Raw genomic sequence first — 5,921 nt, 5'->3', positions numbered from 1 at the left:
AACCAGTACTTAATGCATACCTAATGCAGTTCAGCTCCAATTTAGAGACTGCAAAAATTGATTATTCTCCACAGGAAACTCTACAGGAACTGCAGTATGAATTGAATCTGCAAGTGTTACACTTTGCCAGAAAATATCAGAGAAGAAAAAAAATCCAGAATAATCGGATTAATAAGGAAGATAAGAATTTAACCTTGCTATTGTTTTTCTGTAATATTTTTATTGCTGAATCTGAAATCTAGCTTCTCCTTACAGTAGCATGTTTATTGCAGTTTATTGTTTTGGAGGATTCCTCCAGAAGTCAGCACTGAGGTATTTCATACCTTTTTGAACCTAGTGATTTCATTGTTTTAACACAAAATGGACCAAAGTATCTGTTCTGGAACCTCTGGAGGTCAGTCTGGATTCATTTCTACTGGCTGATCAAACATGACTGATTTTACTTCTTATTGTTGGGATGTCAACACAGATTAGTGCTGCAGTCTAGGAAAATAAATATGTGAATGAGTAGCAGCACCTGTGCCAAAAGGTTTCTCTTGAGCCAGATTGGATCCTTGAATTTGAGTGCAGCTGAAAGTTTGCTTCAATGACCCATTCCTAGCAGCAGGCATTTACTTGCTTTTTCATACTGGTTTCAGGTCTAGTTTTTCAAACAGGTGAGTGTGAGAGAACGCTTGTGGATGAAGGATATGTTGAGTGTGTTCCAGTCTGGTAGCTTCCATTAGTCATGCTCCATGGACTGCTGAGGTGGTTCCAGATTTGTCCTTTGCCTCCAGTGTTAATAAAAGGGATGCAGACAGAATTCCTTCTGGGGCCAGAAAGCCAGTGCATTGACTTGACATGTAGACACTTGGTGAGTTGCTACTGGTGCACTGGCACTTTGATTTTTTTTATTTTTTTATTTTTTTTTTTTTAATTGATTTTGCTGCAGTGCTTGTGGCACCTTCTGTAGCACTGAGGATGGACGGGAGCCTGGGCTTCCCCAGGAGCTGTCTTTGAGCAAGCTTTGGAATAGGCTGTGGAAGAACATGTTGGCTTGTGCTGATACCTTCTTGTAGGCCAGCTTGTCTTCTTGTCACAACAGGAAGAGTAGAGCAAGTGTTAGCTGCTAGTTGCTGTTCAGCTGTAGTTACTGCTTGGCCTCTTATCCCTGGCAGTGCTTTGTGGCTCATAAATTGGCCTAGAAGGCCTGTTATGCAGTTTGGAGTGTTTTAATCTGTACTGTGCAGCCTCCCAGTTTGTGTTCTGAGGTCCTGCAGGAATTTGTGGAAGTTCTGGATACTGCTCTGATGGATTGTGTAAAGGTAACCATAACTTCAGGTGTTCAGGAAAATCCAATTTGTTTTTTTTCTGTAATATATTATAAACACCAAAATAATTAGAGAATACAGGTGTATGTCAATTGCTGGTACAATTTGGGGAAATATTGAAAAACTTGTTAAATAGTAAAAGAAAAGCATTCTGTCTTGGGGCTGGAGTTGATGGCAGTTTCCTGAGGTACCAGTGGTGCTCTCCAGTGTTAACTACTCTGATGGAACTCCTACTACAGAGGTATTTTTGTAGAGGCTGGCACTAGGTGTAAAGATGTGTTGATATAACTGAAGAAAAAAATTAACATCACTCTTTGATTAATAGCTACATACCTGATTAACATTAAAAGCTGTGCTTGTCATTTGGCTTCCTCTAGAGGTAGTCTAGCATCTTCCTCTTTCTTTGTTTGCTCCTCAGCCTTATTTTGTTACCTTTTCTCAGTTTTTTTCCCTTTGAATTCCAGGTGTTCTACTGCCATGTCAACCAGCTGCTGGCACTCTTCCTCTAACCACATTACCCCTTCTTTTTGTCTGCTTTTTTGTGCCTCTTTGAAACATCGCCAACGACTATTGGTTGGTTATATACTTTCTATTTAGGAAATAACCTTATCAGTTACAGATAAGAAAATACTGTTACAATACTGGCATTACAAGCATTTAATATTGTCTCATATGAGTTTTTCTTAGATTGTAACTGGAGTTTTGTTCAAGCCTTTCTCTGCAACTATTTGTTAGAACCTCTTTTTTTAAGGGCACATGCTGGGAGTTGGGCTTTCAGAGAAAACATAATGAAAACAAACGATTCATGCTATGATGTAGCATGGATGTTATTGCCAGGAATCTTGCACATTGTATTGTAGCTAGGCTATGGAATTCCTCTTTTTATGCACTGCAGGGGCTGTGGCAGAGAGGACTATTATTACCATATCTGTTTAACAGAGCAGCAGCTTAGGTACTAAAAGTTTGGGATGTAGTGTCACAGGAATTTCAAGGCAGACACACAGGCTGTGTCTTTACCAGAAATCATCTATTCTGATGAACTATCTGCTGCTAAAGTAAGCATTAGTCTTTCAGTAGACCATCTGCTGCTCCATGTTCCTCTAGCTGTTGCTTCTTCTAGAACTGCAGAAGCTTCCTGTGGTAATCTGGCTGCTGCTGCCAAATATGTTCTTGTGCTGTTTTCTCTAATTGTGACTTCTTTGCTGCCACCTCCTCCTCATGGCACCTCCACTCCTCTAGTTTCTGTTTCTGTAAACTAAAACGTAAATGATTATTAATTGCTATAGCAACCTTGGGTTTGCTGAGCATTCTTGCCAGAAGAGCAGATCCTAGCCCAAGGAGCTCAGCAGATTGCCAAAGCGAAGGGGAGAGAGCAGAGAATAAAGGGAGAATGGGTGCTGATTAGTGTTATGTAGCATATTGTCTGGTTGGTTCAGATATATTAAAAAAAAATTATCTACTTTCCTTCACACTGTTTGTAAGGGGGCGAAAACCTGCATTGCATTTGTCACACGTGCTGTTGAGAAGGATATGAGGAATATGGGATACAGGTATGTCACTTACATGGAACAAAGATTTGGAGAAAAGGCCTGAAGGAGTACGGAGGAACAGTTAGGAAAGTTTGGTAAGTAAGAGCTGGAAGAAAAAATTGGAATGCATCTTCATGTAACAAGGACACAAACCCAAAACAAGAACCCAGGCTATGCAACAAATGAGGCAATGGAAAGCCTTGGCTGACATTTAAATATAAACAGAATGACAGTAAAATGGGCTATTTTTGTAGGAGGATTCACACTGAGAGTAGGGAGGATCAAAGAAAGTCAAGGAGGTTCATGAAGCAAAGGAATATTCTCCTTATTCTGGGAATGGGAAGTGGAGGAAAATAAAACTAAAGGTCTTCCACCTCACTGAGTGTGATTCAAGATATTTTCCAGTCATCTTGATGTTCTCAGTCCAGCAGTTTGACTTGAGCGCCTATTTACTTTCCTTGAAATAAAGTTAAGCAGGGCATGGCACAAATTAAAAAAAAAAAAAAAAAAAAAAAAAAAAAAAGTTTTAAAAGTATTTCTTTTCAGACACGTGATTAAAACCTGCTGCTTTAACTAATGGGATTCTCGGGGATGCCTGTTTTCGCGGGAATGCGCTGCAGTGTGTCCAGGCGTTTCCAGGTAGGCTGCAGCTCCTCGGGAGCACCCGAGGAGGCCGCTGTTGTCCCCGGGAAATGCCGTTCCAATGACAAATTACCAGACTGACGCGATGTGCTGAGATGGTGTCAAATGCGCTATTCTGTGTGAGCAAAACGTTCCAAAAGGTGAATAGAAATGTTACAATTAGATTGCACAAGAGCTTGTTTCTCATACTGATCGGTTTCCCAGAGCTTTGCCTCAAGTATTTATTTGGTTTGGTATTGGTCTTTTCCCTAAAGCTGTGTCAGCAAAGGTAAAGAGCAAAAGTGCTCTTAATGCCTTTTTTTCCTTTTTAGTGCGTTTTTTAGTTTTCTGGGGGTTTTGTTGTTTGGGGTTTTTTTTGTATAATATGCTTATATCATTAAGGAATAACCTACATTGCTACAAGATCTTTATAGCCATGTGCTGAGGTTTTTGTCAGAGAATATAGTGGATTTGGTGTTGTATGGAAAGCGTGAAATATCATCTTCATGAACTCTCTATAAACTAGGCACAAGTAGGTTGAAGACCTACATTCGTTTAATTACTTCAATTCACTGTTGATACTGATTTTTTTCATTATCCACAAAGACTTTGAAAAGTCAGAATTCAGAGTAATGACAAATGGATGAAAGTATTAGAAAAAATGGAGTTAATTTAGTAGATATACATGCAATACTAAGCTTAGGGAAAATCTAATATACTACTAAAAGATGGAACTTTATCTATGCACATGTTTGAGATTAAAAGGTTTGTGTTGTTATACTCTAGTTTGGAATTTGCCCGGGAGTGCTGAAGCAGATTGCTGGCTTCTTAACACTCTGTTGTTGGTCTTCTGTAATGTTAGAAGATGTTTTGTTGTTATCTATGTTTTTTCATGCTGAAACATCCTTAGGTGTGGATGCATGTGCCTGGCTTGCAAAAGAAAAGCAAAGACAACAATAGATCTTGTCTCAAATGAGAACATTATCCTTACTAACCACATGTCCTCCATGCTCCTCTGTTGTTCCTTTTCCAGATCTACCTTCACTTTTTCCATTTGTTCCTACTATTCGTTTTCCATTTCATTTCTTGTTCCTTCCTCTTCTTCACTTCTGACATTGCCTTTCTGCCTTCCTTGTTCTCTTTCCTGTGCAGATTTCTCTTCTTGGCATTTTTCAGGACGAATCAGAACAAGAACATCAACTTTAAGTGCATTATTAATTATATTGTGGAAATGATTAAATGATTATTTATCTATTATTAACTGAGATATAAAATTTCTGAAAGACGCATCTCCATGTACTTATTAAAGTTGTTTTGACTTCTGTGGGAGTTTTCTGGTCACTGTGACCAATGGCACCTGTTTTCTCTATATGGTAAATGCTTTTTATATACATTTTTTTTAAATTTTTTTTTTCTTCCAGTAGATACTTGCCTTTGTGATACCTGATGACTCTTATGCTAATTTGCTGGTATTTAGTGTCTCAAAATGTTGCTACTTAAGCTGTATTCTTGAACCTCTGCCAACTTTATATTTCTCCCTGTATTTTTTCTAAATATTTTTGAAGTTGTAGCAAGGGAGGAGTCAGGTACAGGGGATTCCTCCAGCCCCAGAAAACAGGATACTGAGGAAACAGGTAAATTTTGTTAGCTCTGAATGGTCAGCTAGAGGATCACTGGTGAAACAGGAAAGCTATTGACAGTCTGTATTTCTGGAGTTTTAAACTAGGGCTGAGGAATACTTTTCCAGGAGATTTAGAGATTTAAGATGCATACCTGAACAGCTGTTTTACTTTGCCGTGTGGCGTCTCTTTTAAAGAAGGCATTGGGGAATGCTTCTGGGCTCCAGGTTTTCTGTGAGACTGGTCTTGGATATTTACAGTCCTGGAATTGCAGGTTTTGGAGGTCTCGACTCAGTGGGCAGCGGGATGGGTGGGCTGAAGTCTCTATATGTTCCCAGGCTCCCTCCCACACTTCTTCCCAGCACTGCTGCCTTGGCCAGTTGGCAGGGGAGCATGAAATTGGGGCAGGTGAGCAAGCAACCATGGATACGTGGTGTGAGGGAAATGCCGTATCTGCCTATGTGTGTGATGCTGAAGTACATTAAAAAACCCCACAAATCCTAACGCTAATGAGGGTAGAGGAGAGGGGAACTTAGCTGTGCTTAGGGTGCAAACTGAGCTGGGGCAGCTGGGGAGCTCTTTCTGGCGTGAGGCAGCCCCAGGGGCAGGTCTTGTGTGGAGCAGTGCTGCCGGTGGGATCAGCTGAGTGGGGAGCTGGGGATAGGGGCCCTCAGTGCCTGCCCCGGGAAAGAGCCCCCTGCTGCCCCTCTGAGGGAGCCTCGCGATGGGTGGGGATTGCTGGGGGAGCTGGGACAGCACTCGTGGGGAGAGGGAGCCTGGCTGTCCCTCAGTGGGGCTGGGACAGGAGGGAGCCTGGCTGTCCCTCAGTGGGGCTGGGACAG

The sequence above is a fragment of the Parus major genome, chromosome 7 (genome assembly GCF_001522545.3).
Source record: "Parus major isolate Abel chromosome 7, Parus_major1.1, whole genome shotgun sequence".
Lineage (NCBI taxonomy): Eukaryota > Metazoa > Chordata > Aves > Passeriformes > Paridae > Parus > Parus major.
This window is presented reverse-complemented; position numbering follows the sequence as displayed.